Source organism: Nicotiana attenuata, unplaced genomic scaffold (assembly GCF_001879085.1).
Source record: "Nicotiana attenuata strain UT unplaced genomic scaffold, NIATTr2, whole genome shotgun sequence".
Taxonomy (NCBI): Eukaryota; Viridiplantae; Streptophyta; class Magnoliopsida; order Solanales; family Solanaceae; genus Nicotiana; species Nicotiana attenuata.
In genome coordinates, this window is record NW_017672200.1 from 141,713 (window position 1) to 157,918 (window position 16,206).

Here is a 16,206-nt window from a genome sequence, read left to right on the forward strand (position 1 = left end):
ACATAACATGAGGCTTAACCTGGAAAAATATGCATTCGGGGTTGGTTCTGATAAGTTCTTGGGGTTCCTAGTCTTGCGAAGAGGGATTGAGGTAAATCCCGATAAAATCAAAGCTATCGAGGACATTTCGAAATAGCTAACAAACGTGAAGGAGGTGAAGAGATTAATCGGTAGGTTTGCAGCCTTAACCAGGTTCATCTTAAGGTCCTCAAAAAACTGTCATGACTTTTTCTTGCTCGTAAAAAAGAAGCACACTTTCGAGTGGGCCCTAGAATTCCAACAGGCATTGAATGACCTAAAAATGTACTTTTCAAGCCCCCCGTTATTATTAAAACCGGGGGAAGGCGAGCAATTGCTAATATACCTAGCAGTCTCAGAAGTGGAGATAAGTGACATTTTAGTCCGATAGGAAGAAGGTACACAATTTGCCATTTATTATGTTAGAAAAATGTTATCGGGAGTGGATACTCGATATTCGAGCCTCAAAAAGTTGGCCTTGGCACTCGTAGTCGCCTCTCAAAAGCTTAATTATTTTAAATGCACCCGATAGTTGTTGCGACAACCTTTCCTTTAAGGAATGTCCTTCATAAGCCCGAGTTTCCAGGCCATTTAGGTAAGTGGGCGGTCGAAATCAGTGAGTTCGACATTGAGTACAAACCTAGGACTGCGTTTAAGTCGCACATGTTAGTCCCAGATTAATGCCCTTGGCTACTATGGAATTCGTTCTGGTGTCAAAAATGACATCAGGCATTTGGACCTTGTTCGCGGATGGAGATTCCCATGTAAAAAGTACTGGTCTCGGGATATTTCTAATCACACCCTCAGGAGAAACCCTGAGGTAGGCCATTAAAATTGTTTTGTTAACTAACAATGAAACCAAGTATGAGGCTTTGGTTGCAGGACTCGAATTAGCTCGGGGACTAGGCTCTAAGGTCATCGAAGTAAAATGCGACTCTCAGCTGGTAGTAAACCAACTGTATGGGATCTTTGATGCAAAGGAAAAACGTATGCAATAATATATGAACAAGATTCAACCATTTCTTGCGTGTTCTAGGGAATGGTCAATCATATACATTCCAATGGAAGAAAATGTGGAAACAGATGCATTGGCCTACTTGGGGTCGTCCACGGAGATGAAACGATCTGACTACAGAACAATTGTCCAACTTCTGCACTCGGTATTGGATGTGGACGGTTACTGCGAGGTCAATTTAACCAACTTAGTCTAGGACTCAGGGAATGATTTCGTTGAGTACCTTTGACATGGAAAGTTACCCGAAGGTTTCTCAGGCATTACGAACCAAAGAAGCTCGTTAGTGCCTCGTAAATAGGCAATTATACAAAAGATGATACCAAGGACCATGGCCTGGTGTCTGGGAGCCTAGAGGCAAACTACGTGATGAGGGAGGTCCACAAAGGAAATTGAGGGAATCATTCTAGTGTAGATTCGTTAGTTCTGAAATTGATCAGGGCATATTACTATTGGCCTCGGATGGAACAGGATGCGAAGACGTTCGTTCCAAAAAGTGACAAGTGTCAACACTATACACAGTTGTTACACCAACCCGCAGAACCCTTGAATTCGATTGTCCCTATTACCATTCATGAAATTGTGGATGGACATAGTTGGTCTGCTACTACCCAGTCCCGGAATGGTAAGATTTCTTTTAGTTTTCACTGAATGATTGAAATAGGTCCTTACCAAAAGATCAGTGAACACGAAGTGATAGACTTCATATGGGGAACACATAATCTGTCGATTCGGAATACCGAAGCAAATTGCTTGTGACAACGGGCCATAAATAGGCTCAAAGGTCACGAAATTTTTTGAAGGTTTGAAGATAAAGAGACTAACATCTTCACCATACCATCCCAATGTTAACGGGCAGGCGGAATCAACCAACAAGGTGATCAATCAAAACCTGAAGAAAAAGTTAGAAGATGCTAAGTACAAATGGCCCGATGAGCTACCGGGAGTACTATGGCGTATCAGGCAATGGAAAAGTCGAGCACAAGAGAAACCTTTCTCTGTTGTATATGGCACAGAAATTCTAATACCGGTAGAAGTAGGGGAACCAATTTTAAGGTTTTCTCGAATAAATGAAGAAGCAAACAATGAAGCATTGCTAGTAAGGATGGACTTTCTCGATGAACATAGGGACCTGGAAAACGTAAGGATGGTGGCTCAGAAGCAGAGGATGGAAAGATATTATAATTGTAGGGCCAATATCCGTTACTTCAAAGAAGGAGGCTTAGTTTTGAGAAAGTGACTCAGAATACTCTTGAAGTGAACGCATGGAAGCTGGGACTAACATGGGAAAGCCCTTTTTGGGTTTCAGCTATCATCCATAAGGGTCATACGAGTTGAAAAATCAAGATGGAGTAAAATTGCCTAGCAACTGGAACGTGACTCACCTCAAAAGGTATTACTGCTGAAGGATCCTATCAATACTAAAAGTATGTGCTGCACTCATTTTTCCTTCATCCAGTTTTTGTCCCAATCGGGTTTTTTGGCAAGGTTTTAATTAAGGCAGCAACGAAAAGCATACTACGCAAAGGAGTGACATCAGCAAAGGAAAGACCTTTAAATATCAAGGCACGAAATTTCACATCAATGGTGAACGACTATGTGGATGGTTAAATAATCTTTAGCTCGGTGGCAAGCTTTGCCTTCCATAACTAAAAAGGATTATTTAACCTTTCAAATGTTGTTTCCACTGATGAAGCAAGACATTCAATGTTCTAATTTGGATACTTCACATTCAAACACTAGGGGAAATAGTATAAGATATGCCAACATGAATGCCACAAAAATCGGGGACTGCTAGAACCGAGACAATAATGTCTCATAAGGGCCGGGGACTGCATGACCATCCCTGTAGAAATAAGTTGTACAAGCTAGACACATGTATTGGAAGTTTTTTTTACTTTATCAAATGAATGCTATGTACTTTTAAAGATATAAGGAATAAAATAAAGTCCGTTTATTTTTATCTTATTTCTTGTCCAAATGAAGAGTTGATTTTACCATTTGAGAGTTAACAAAAAATTCAAATGCTTGTGCCGAAATGAACAGGAGAAGTCCACTTCAAGAGCATTATAAATATGAGAGGGCCCTATCTTATGAACCCCTCATAGTAAAGGGTTGGTTCCGGAAGATTTTATACCCAAAATCAAAAGCTTTTGGATGAAAATATGCCTCAAGCTTTAATCAACTAAAAGGGAGTATTTTTGGACAACACTTAAGCAAGAAATGCTTTATTTATTTATCACTTACCAAATCCGATGAAAGATTTGGAACAATTATAAAGAAAAAAAATGAAGAGCAAAAAGAAACTATGCATCGTCGCTGCTGAAGCCCGGAGGAATGGAGGGATCTACATTTCCCCCGTAGAGGAAGGCGGATCAGCTACCGGTTCGAGGCATTCATCTTTATCTTCCTCAATCTCCCTTCTGGTCCCCGAATACTTAGAACCAGTGCTCGAAGAGTCAGGTGCAGCAGGTTGATTGGGAAGGCGTTCACCAGCAAACAACTCCAGTTCTCAGGCCTGGGCAATAAATTCATCTATATTAGCGATGCACACTTTGGCCTCTTCGAAGTTTTCCCTACTCATATGATATATGAGTGAGAATTGGCATTATCCACCAGGTTCATCTCACCCCAAAGTGCTTGGGTTTCTTCTGCGGTCGGGTTTGGAAGCTCTCACGACTAAGCATCCAATTGAGCTGATGGAGATATTTTTCTCCTTTGAAAGGGAGCCACTTCATCATTGGCTTCCCCATCATCCACAACAACCGTTGCGGCTGGCTTAGTTGTTGTTTTATTTATTTTCTTATTTTAAGTCCCATCTCAAGAAGAATGTTGCCTATTGATTGCTTGTTCTCGAGCTAGGGGCTTCGAGAGGAGGCACCCTCACCGGAAGCAGATTCGCGAGCATTGCTTCGAGCAAAGGCATTTTGCAGCACTCTCCTAGCCTCTTCGGAGTCAGCTAAAATGTCGACCTCGAGACAGGTGACAGAGCCCTGTACAAATCCTAAATCAAGCAAAAAAATGGAGATAACAACTGTTTCATGAAGTTACCTATGTTCGTACATAGATAAAAGGAAGAAGGACTAAGTATACCCTGATTTTTGTCCTTCTACCCGTATTGAGCGCCATTTTCTTCCACCTGCGGAATTCTTGTGTTGTGATTTCAAGAATTTCCTGAACCCATTAGTCGAGGACTTGAGCCCGTGGTGGTTCCCATTGCGTAGCTGGAACAATAGAAACATGAAAATCAACAACAGCGGAAAATAATCTTTTCATGAAGGAAGAAAGTGAATAAATCGAACACTTTCGAAAGCTAGTCCATAACTCAAGAAAACACGGAGTTGTAGCCAGGATGATGTCCCTGGTAGCGATGATGACGAATCGCTCCATCCACCTACGATCATTGTCATCGTCTACACTGGTGAGAAGAGCATGGACCACGTTTACTGAAGTTTATTACTCCCCCACAAAAAATTATGGGAGAGTAAAGATTCATCATGTGTGCAAGGGTTAGGGTTTTCACGGTCTCCATGCATAGTTGGTGAAGGAAAGCTACCGTTCGCCATATTGATTGGCCTACTTGTGCTAAGTAGATCTGGTACCGGTGGAAAAAATCCAAAAAATAAGGTCGAGCCCTTCATTCGAACCTAGGGAGAATGGACCTAACGTAAAGGTATATGTATAGACATGCGTAAAACCCACCTTGGTGAAGTAACATGATCTATCATATCCGGAGCGAGGTTTTCAAGATTGGGGCAGTTGCACTCCTCCTTCACATTTGGGATTCTTGAAGGGCAAATGGAGGAGGGATACTTACTAACGGGCCAAGTTTTTGAAGATGTAGAGGTGGCCTTCTCTTGAAAGTCGTTAGCAGTACTGAGATGTTTGGGTATGATGGTTCTTACAGTGGGAGGTTCAGAATCGACATCAGCTTCTTTATCCTTATTTTTTACACCAGAGCTTTCAAAGAGTGCAGAGAAAGAAGCCACAGTAGTAGAGAGTCAGAAAAACTTTTGCTAAGAGAGTTGAAGAAGGTGGAAAATTTTCTAAGCAGATGCAAAGAGGAAGAAGGGCTTATGAAAATTTTGGAAGTAAAGAAGTGAAAATAATGAGTAGAAAGAAAGTTATAAATGGTAAAAATCGTGGTCACGATTACCTCGAAAACCAAAAAAAATATTTGTTTAATCGTGGGACAACACGTGTTCGGGGTGTTAAATGCGAGAAGACATGTGTCCTTTCAAGCGTCAGAGACTGTTCAGAAACTTTCCCGCCAAGAAAGGAATCTTCACCAATTTTCCGGTAACATAAAGATATGTCACCGAAAAGTAGGGGAACTATCTATAAAAGGCAAAATTGGTTTGTAATATATAGTCGAAAGGTAGCATGACATGTGGAACCAAAGATAGGTAAAATCCAAGTCAAATAATGACCAATATCGGATACAACAAATTCAATCCACATCAGGTAAATCCCGAAGGGGGCATGTTCAATGGGGAAAGATCAACTATTTGCTATCGGATAGCATTCAATGAGGGAATATTATATAACATTAAATGAGGGACTATTACAGAGAATATTTGCATTCATGGCCAGTCGTTACATGCTCACCAATGTCTCTTTTATTATAATTTAAGAGGAGTTTGATACTAGGATCTTGTTTTCCTAGAAAACGCTATAAATATCAAGCTCAACAGCCATTGAAAGGGGACGAAATTCTTTGCAAACATATGTTGTATTTTACTTTTTGTAACGACCTGACCGTTCGTTTTGCCTTTTTTAGAAACCCATTCTCCTAAATAAGACTCCCCGTATGTGCTTTTACTATTTTATGACTTGTGGGGATGGTCAGTTCGGAATTTGGAAGGATTGAGGTTGAAATCGGAACAATTGGTTATGGTTTGGCTTTAAAAGGCTAAGTCTGACTTCTGTCTACATTTTGAGTAAACGACCTCGGAATCAGGATTTGACGGTTCCAGTAGGTTCATATGATAATTTTGAACTTTGGCATATGTTCGGAGTGGATTTTGGACGAACCAAGAGCGTTTTGGTGCCTAATAGTGAAAGTTGGCTCTATGAAGGTTTTAAAGTTCTTTAAATTTGGGTTGGATTAGGTTTTGGTATTATCAAGGTCCAATTGTGATTCTGAGACCTGGAATAGTTTCGTAATGTCATTTATGACTTGCATGCAAAATTTGGCATCATTTCGAGTTGATTTGATTGGAATCGAACACGCGGAAGTATTTTTAGAAGTTTTTGAGTTTCATGAGTTAATCCATGCATTTTGGCATTCGATTTGTGATTTTAGATGTTATTTCGGTGTTTTGATAATGCGAGCCAGTTTGTATGATGTTTTTAGACTTGTGTGGATGTTTGGTGTGGAGCCCTGAGGGCTCAGGTGAGTTTTGGATGCGTTCGGAGGGGTGGAAGGACTTCAATTTTTTTTGGGTTTCTGGGCTGGTGTTGCAGGTGTTGCAAATGCAAAGTTTTGATTGCATTTGCAAAGAACCTTTCACATTTGCGAAGATGGGAAGGCACTGTGGAGTTCGCATTTGCAAAGCTTTTGGTCCCATTTGCAATCATGGCAGAGATGGCCATCCTTCGCATTTTCTATCATTTTGTCGCATCTGCGAACAAGGTGTCGCAAATGCAACACCTGCGACCTATGCAACATCTGCGACCTATGCAACATCTTTTAATGCGGGACTTAGCTTTATTTCCCTCATTTCCCCGATGGTCTTGGACGATTTTGAGAGCATATTTTGGAGGGGTACCATCAACATCATGAGGTAAGTGATCCCTGTCGATTCTTTAGCTAAATACACGAATCATAAGTAGATTTAACATGGAAAATGGTGGGATTTATGGGGTTTTAGAGGAAAACTTAGGGTTTTGATAAAAATGAGATTCAACCACGAAAATGATTATGGAATGGGGTAAAAATCATATATTTGAGTTCATGAGGTTATGGGTAACAACTTTCTTCGAAAATTTCTTGAATTCGGGCACGTTGGCCTGGGGTGAATTTTAGGAATTCTTCAATTGGGTTGGGTAATCACTTTAATAGTTGGGATATGAATTTTTGTACATGTATTGACTATTTTATATAACATTTGACTAGTTTTGAGTCGTTTGGCACCGAATTGAGGGTGTAAAGCACAATTGTGGACCGGAAAGTAAGTTTTGAGACGAGATAAGTCTCTTTTCTAACCTTGTAAGAGGGAATTAACCCCATAGGTGAATTGAATTAATATGTGATTCTATTTGTGGGGGATACGTACGCACGAGATGACGCGAGTCTGTACGTAGCTAGTAATTATGCTTATGTCCGCATAGCCTCAGGTTTACACCATGCCTTGTTGACACTGTAATTTGACTATGCTTATTGTTTTCCTTGAATAGAGCTGAGATTAAGGATTTAGATAATTAAAAGTTTCGAGTTTGACTTTCTTTTTTTTTGGAAAGAATTGAGGAATATTATGATAACTTTGAGAAATCTACGTTCACTCGCGTCGCAAGTATATTCCGCGAGCGAGGTAAATTCCACTACTCTCATAGGAGTGGGTTGTTCGCCTCGGCAGGTTAATTGATGCATCTATGGTTTGTGTCTTTTGACCCTCGGCAGTGCACATAGTATATGTATATGTATTTTGGATCGGGTCGTACATCCTCCGCATAATTCGTGCTTAATAATATTTGGAGCTCAATTATACTTGATATCATTTTTATTAGCTTGAGAGGTTAAATTATTCAATGATAGAAATTGATTTGGGACTTACTATTGGAGAAAGAATTGTTTATTTTTTTCTTGTTATTGAGTTTTATTATCATTTACATGCCCCATGCTTATTTAGATTTTTGGTATTTATAATAAGCCCATAGTAAGTGTCAGAGTGGACCCCTCATCATTACTTCTTTGAGGTTAGACTAGATACTTACTAGGCATATGATGTTTATGTACTCACGCTACACTTTTGCACTACCTATGTAGGATTTGAGGCGCGTGCATCTGGTTATCATCCCGACGTGTACTCCTGTTTCCTTCGAGACTTCGTGGTGAGCTGCCTTCTGAGCCCATTCCGCAGCACTTGAAGTCTTTCTATTGCATTTACTTTCTGTCTACTTCATATTAGACAATAGTTCAGTATTCTTTTACATATTCTACTAGTATCTTATATGCTTGTGACACCAAGTCTTGGATAATTTACTAGTAGACACATGATGATTTTTGTATATTACTTATCTCACTTGCTTTCAAAATTATTGATCTCTCATTTTATTAAATTCTTACTTCTTATTTATGCACAAGTTATTTCTAAAATGTTAAAAGAAACAATCATGTGGTTAGTTCAATATTGGCTTGCCTAGCGGTAACGTTGGGCGCCATCACGGCCTATAGTAGAATTTGGTTCATGACAACATGGTATGAGAGAACTAGGTTCACGTAGGTTCACAAGTTATGAGCAGGCCTAATAGAGTCTTGCGGATCGGTGCGGAGACGTCCGCACTTATCTTCGAGAGGCTATAGGGTGTTAGGAAACTACTATTTCTTCATCTCATATCGTGCATTTGATGTTATACTAAGTATCTTTCTCTTATTCTCTCACAGATGGTAAGAACGCGCACAATGGATGTTCCAAACCTGGGAGGAGATGCTCCCCCTGTTGTTAGAGGACGAGGCAGAGGCTAGGGGAGGGCACCAGCCCGAGGTAGGGGACGAGGACGTCCTAAATTTGCTCCAGCTATGCCACCAGCAGATCCGGTAGGGGATCTTATTATTGAGGAGCAGGGCAAGATGCCTGCGGCAGAGCCAGCCCCGATAAATGTTATGTCAGCGCTGGGCTTTCAGGAGGTATTGGGATGTATTATACGATTCATGGATACTATGAACCAAGTTGGTTTATTTCCAGTAGACCCAGCCACATCTCAGGCGGGAGGGGGGCAGACCCCTACTTCTCAGGATCCTAGGCATTCAGCTATTGTATATCATACCCCGGGCACACTACCCGTGGGCTGAGCCCAGCCAGTGGCAGCAGTCATACCTGATCCCAAACTAGTTGCGGCCGGCGAACCACAAAAGTTATTAGACTGATGGACTAGGCTACACCCTCCTGTCTTCGGAGGTGATTAACATGAGTATCCCCAGGACTTCATTGACTGGTGCAAGGACAGATTGCATAACATAAGTATATTAGAGTCCCACGCGGTAGATTGCATTACTTTCCAGCTGTAGGATAGGGCCCGAGGTGGTGGAAGTCCTATATTCTCGGCAAACTAACAGGTTCTCCTCCCATGACTTGGGATCAGTTTATACGCCTTTTCGTGGATAGGTATATTCCACCCTCTCAGAGGGAAGAGTTGCGGTTTCAGTTCGAGCAGCTCCACCAGGGTCAGATGTCAGTGACCGATTGTGAGGCGATATTCCACTTCCTACTAAGGCGGAGAGAGTACGGAGGTTCGTTGCGGTGTTGCACTCAGGCATTCAGGCCACTATGGCCCGGGAGGTTGAGATGTGGACTTCTTACCAGCTAGCTGTGGAGATAGCTCAGAGGATTGAAGGTTATTGTCAGTGGAGCTGAGAGCAGATGCCGCGGGACAAGCAGTTCCACTATTTCGGAGGGTTCAGTGGTTCCCCTTCTGGGGAAAGGGTCAGTTTGGGAGAGGTCAGCCTAGCAGGCCTACATATTCAGCATCGCGGCCTCCTCGGGGTGCTCCAATGCGACCTTATTTAAGCTCCATGATAGAGAGTTCCTACCGCCCACTAGCTATTCAGGGTTCTTCCAATGGGTATTCAGGACATCAACATCTGACTTCAGGGCAACAATCTACCACTCCGAGGGGTTGTTACGAGTGCGGGGATCCTGGCCACATAAAGAGGTTTTGCCCCAGACTTTGGGATAAGGCAGTACAGCAAGGTTCTAAGCCTATGATTACAGCACCAGCATCCACACCAGCTGCTCGGCTACCCAAAGGCGGAGGGCAGGTGGATAGGGGCGTCTTAGAGGTGGAGGCCAAGCAGGTGGCGCTCCAGCTAGATTCTATGCTTTCCCGGCCAGACCAGATGCTATGGCCTCAAATGTCGTGATCATAGGTATTATTTCTGTCTACGGTAGGGATGCTTCAGTATTATTTGATCCAGGGTCTTCCTACTCATATGTGTCATCTCTATTTGCTCATTTCTCGGATGTTCCTCGTGAGTCCTTGGGTAATCATGTTTATGCGTCCACTCCGGTGGGCGATTCTGTTGTTTTGGATCGGGTCTATCGCTCTTGCATTGTTACATTCTATAGTTATGAGACTAGAGCGGATCTTCTGTTTCTTGATATGACCGACTTTGAGGTCCTCCTAGGCATGGACTGGTTATCTCCATATCACTCAATCTTTGATTACCATGCAAAGACTGTTACCTTGGCGATGCCATAGTTGCCTAGATTGGAGTGGAAGGGTTTGTCTGTCAGCACACCTAGTCGGATCATCTCTTTTATGAAGGCTCGACATATGGTCGAGACGGGTTATTTGGCTTATCTATCCTATGTTCAGGATACTACCGCAGAGAGTCCGACGATTGATTTAGTACCTGCAGTCTGGGAATTCTCCGATGTATTTCCTTCTGATCTCCAGACATGCCACCAGATAATGATATCATTTTTTGCATTGATTTGACTCCAGGCACCCAGCGTATATCTATCCCACCATACCGTATGGCTCCGAAAGAGTTGAAGGATTTGAAGGAAAAACTCTAGAAGTTGCTAGCAAAGGGGTTCATTAGGACAAGCGTATCGCCTTGGGTTGCAGCAGTGTTATTCGTGAACAAGAAAGATAGGACTATGAGGATGCGCATTGATTACCGCCAGTTGAAAAATGTTACCATCAAGAACAAGTACCCATTGCCGTTGATTGATGATTTGTTTGACTAGTTGCACGGTGACAGGGTGTTCTCTAAGATCGATTTGAGATCGGGGTACTATCACTTGAAGATTCGAGATTAAGATGTTCCGAAGATTGCTTTCCAGACTAGATATGGCCAATATGAGTTTCTAGTAATGTCCTTCAGTCTGACTAACGCCCCGGCGGTGTTTATGGATTCGATGAACAGGGTGTTCGAGCCACACATTGATACGTTTGTCATGGTCTTCATTGATGACATCTTGATCTACTCGCGTAGCATGGAGGGGCACGACCAACATTTGAGAATGGTGCTTCAAACCTTGCGGGAACAGAATCTATATGCTAAGTTCTCGAATTGTGAGTTTTGGTTAGATTCTGCGGCATTTTTGAGGCATGTTGTATCAGGCGAGGGCATTAAGGTGGATCCCAAGAAGATTAAGGCAGTTTAGAGTTGGGCTCGTCCTACTACAGCGATTGAGATCAGGAGATTCTTGGGGTTAGCATGTTATTATTGCCTGTTTATGGAGGGTTTCTCATCTATTGCAACACCTTTTACTAGATTGACCCAGAAGGGTACTCCGTTCCATTGGTCCAATGATTGTGAGGCGGGATTTCAGAAGCTCAAGACCGCATTGACTTCATCACCGATGTTAGTGTTGTCTTTTGGTTCAGGGATGTATATTGTGTTTTGCGACACTTCACATGTTAGTTTGGTTTGTGTATTGATGCAGGAGGGACGAGTTATTGCATATGGTTCACGTCAGCTAAAGCTTCATGAGAAGAATTATCCTATACACGATTTGGAGTTGGTCGCGATTGTTCATGCTCTTAAGATCTGGAGGCATCATCTATATGGGGTGTCCTATGAGGTTTACACTGATCATCCCAGCTTGTAGCATTTGTTCAAACAGAGGGACCACAATTTGAGGCAGCGTAAGTGGCCTGAGTCACTAAAGGACTATGATATTACCATTCTTTATCATCCGGGTAAGGCGAATGCAATTGCGGATGCCTTGAGCAGAAATGTAGAGAGCATGGGTAGCTTTGCATTCCTTTTAGCAGAGGAGAGGCCATTAGTTTTGGACATTCAGTCCTTGGCTAAAAGACTTGTGAGGTTGGACATTTTAGAGCCTATCTGAGTTATTGCATGCATCATTGCCTAGTCTTTACTATTGGAGCGGGTCAAGGCTCGGTGGTTTGATGATCCGCACTTGTTGGTCTTAGAGAGGTTCCAAGGAGGTTACTATCGGTGAGGATGGTTCTGCGACTCTAGGATCGCCTATATGTTCCTAATGTTGATGTCTTGAGGGAGAGGATTCTAGAGGAGGCATCCAGTTCTCGGTATTCTATTCATCCAAGTGCCACAAAAATGTATCGCGACCTAAGGCAGCATTATTGGTAGCAGCAGATGAAGACGGACATTGTTGAGTATGTTGCGAGGTGTCTAAATTTCCAGCAGGATAAGTATGAGAATCAGAGGCTAGGTGGCCTAGTCCAGCAGATGACTATACCTGAGTGGGAATAGGAGCGCATTGCTATGGATTTCGTAGTTGGGTTGCCGCGGACCTTGTGGAAGTTTGATGCAGTGTTGGTCATTGTCGGCAAGCTGACCAAGTCGGCACACATCATTCCAGTTATGACCACTGTCACACCTCCTTTTTCGCACTACACCCCAAGGGCGTAAAGGAGTTTTTCCAATTAAAGGACAATCGGAACGGGATTTATTATTAATATTCAGAGTCGCCACTTGGGAGTTTAATGGTGTCCCAAGTCACCGGTTGAATCCCGAACCGAGGAAATTATGACTCTGTTAACAGTCCACGAATCAGAAATCCGAGTAAGGAATTCTGTTAACCCGGGAGAAGGTGTTAGGCATTCCCGGGTTCCGTGGTTCTAGCACGGTCGCTCAACTGTTGTATTTGATTTTATCTGATTTCAAAATATGATCTAGCTTATACTTTTATCAGTCACCGCTTTTATTTCTATTTTTTAATAAGAATTGCAACGTCGTAAAAATGCGCCTCAAACCACGTCGCACCAGTGCACCCGTGATTGTTAACACATTTCGACTCCGTTGGGATTTGGATTTGGGTCACATAAATGTGCACCCGAGTTTAGGAAGGTGATATTATTAAACGCCGGGCCTACAGCAGCTAGCGTATTATTAACTTTGTGGGAAGCCATGAAATTCGCTAAATGGCACGTCCCGAGGTCTAACTATTTTGATATAAGCAATTAATGAGGGCCCCGCAATTTGTGTGTTTTATTTGGCGAGGCTCGTCTCATCTATTGTTTATTTTAAAGGGCAAATCCTAAAGCAATCTATAAATTTCTATATTTATTCGTCTCTGATAAAACCCTAACTATTTATTATTGGACCTAATAGTGACTTTATACTTTATTGCAGCCACTGGGCTCCATGACAAGCCCAACAAAAGAAAAGTTAAATTTATGTGCACACCATAAACTGACCAAGCAGATCTGGGCCCAGGCCCAGACGTACACAAGCATCCAACTGAGCCTGGGCCGTTCGTTGATGCCCTGAGACTTATTCTTCTTGATAATAGGATACTGAGCCCAAACGGTTAAGCCAGGCCAGATTCCAATTCAGTTATATTAGATAATTACTGAAACTTATTCAAGTTGTTCAAATTGTATCCACTACTTGCTGCAAATAATTTTAGAAATGGAGACGGGCTGACTAGACTAAGGTGATTACTAATAATATGGAGGTATCGAACTCAAGATATTCAAGTCCTTATTCTATTCCAACTTCGACTTATCAGGCTAGTATGATACATTACTCTACTACACTTGTTCATGCAAACAACTGCAATATGCAGTCCTATTGATACGAACTAAAAATCGAAACAGTCCAATCATATCAGCCTAATACTGCCCAGTTTTAATTACAGAAATTAAACATTGGATGCTAACGTGGGAATTAACATAGTCAGAATTAAAATCCATTACACAGTCCAGATATTCAGTCCAGTTATACAGTCCTTAGTTGATTACATACAACAATAGAGTCCTAATCAATCACAAATCAAACAAAGGAGTTCAATAAGGGAGGCTTGATCAGCACTTCATTTCATTTCAAATGCCTGGGAAATACAAGATGTGTACCTGAATATTTGAATCAAACAGAAAAGGAAGAAGTCAGCAGCAGTAACAATTCCCAGCAGTAGTTCAGGAATGAGTTTAAAACCCAGCAGAAATCAATAGATGAGTATAATAGCCCATAAAGTGCTCAGCAGTTCAGGATAAATTGGAAAACCAAGCAGAATCCACAGATCAACCCAAAATAGCACCAAATAGCCAGAAATGAACTCAGCACTTAACACAACCAGTAAACAACCAACAATCAACTCGAACTAAGCAAATCTCATGCACATCTGACTTGAACAGCTTGTAAATATCAATGTCGAGCAGAATCAGATGAGTTCAAATTACTTCTGATCCTTAATGAGCTAGACAATTGGATTAAGGACTGGAATCTGAAGGTGAGCTAAGGAGAAATTAATGAAACAGTAATTTTTTTTTGATTTTTCTATTGTTTTTCTGGAAATTTTGAGAAAACTAAGATCTAAGGGAGTTGGATTTCAAATTTCTGATCTGAACCTTGTGAAGAATCAGGGGGGGTTTTTTGATGGCTGAAAAACCTTCTTCAAGAAGGCATTAGGGGTGCCTTTTATAGGCAAGGAGTGGGGCAGAAACTTTTCACCCCTTTTTCTTCTTTTAATTTCAGATTTCATCTATTAAACCTTCAATTTCTGACTTGTTTCTCAAGTTACTGCCCTAAGTTTACTAAAATCTACACTATAGCCCATCCTAGAAGGTTCTATACTTATCACAATCCCTATCCTATCCTTACCCCTCTTCAAAAATTACCAAATCTAATAAAACTACCCTTTTTCCATGCCCAAACTACCCTTAAAACCTCCTGAAATTACTGGCCATTGCTAAACCTGCCAGCTATAACCAAACCACTAATCTAGCCTAAACTAATTAAGATTAATTAATAAAACTTGAAGCTCAAACTGAAATTAAACCAATTAGACTAACAACCAGGTTCATTTAGTCAAACCAAAACTCCAATTTAGACATGCATCAACAGCTATTGAACAAATACGGATCCAAAACAACAAATCAACCTATTAACCTACTGAGTCAGAATCAATTTTATTATCAGAAAAGCAAGCCTATCAACTTGAATCAAAACTAATAAGAAAATCAGAACTATCAATTGGTTGGCCTAAACGACATTTGGATATATAAACTGGCAAAGGTAAGATGAAATACAATTAAGAATTAACCAAACTAACACTCAAACTAATCACAGAAAATAAACAAAATTTGACTAACAATTAACAAAAACCAAAAACTCAAAGAAGAGAAACTTACTGGCTTTAGGAATTCTGGCCATTACCCTTCGAAATTGATTTCCAGTTAATATTATATGTCTATTCTGTCAAGAATAGGCTTATAATATTAACTAGCACTCAATCGCCCTTGAAAATTCCCAAAACCCAGGAACCCTAGATTTGAAATTCGACGAGTTTCGGCGGGATTTGAAGGGTTTTGATTAGGGATTAGGGATGAGGGAGGTTAGGGGAGTGTAGGGTCTGAATTTAGGCGGATTTGGAAGAGGTAGGGTTTTGGCCGAGTTTTTGATTCGATATTTGAGCAATTCCGGCCATGTTCGAGACAAGTGGCTATGGGGGTTGGGTAGAGGAAGTTAAGGCGGTTCTGTGGTGTGAGTTTGGGACCATTTGGCGTAACCGGCGACTTGGCCGAAAAACTTTAAAGGGATATTCGACGAGTTCGACGTTGATTCGAGGGAAACCAATGGCAGGGTTGGAACGAGGAGATCGAGGAGAAGATGGGGTGTAATTTTGGGGTTGACCGGAGCATCGCCGCCGGCGGCGACGATTTCTGGCAGGCGGCGGACGGCGGAGGGACGGTGGTAGACGGTGGGGCTAGGGCGGAGGAGGGTGGTGGTAACGCTGGCGTTACAGGGGAGGTACGAGGAAGATGAAAAATGTTTTAGATTTTGGGTTAATTTTAGGACAGTTTTATGGGATGGTTTGGGTTGATGAGGGCCGTAGGATCATGGGGAATGGACGGACAGGATTGAGTGACGCCAAAACGGCGTCGTTTTGCCATGGGGGGGAACTGGACCGGATTGATGATTTGGGCTGGTCTGGGCAAAGACTTGGGGCATTGGGCTGGGATTAATTTGACAGTGGCCCAATCTTGGTGGCCTGATTTTTCTTTTATTTAAGCTC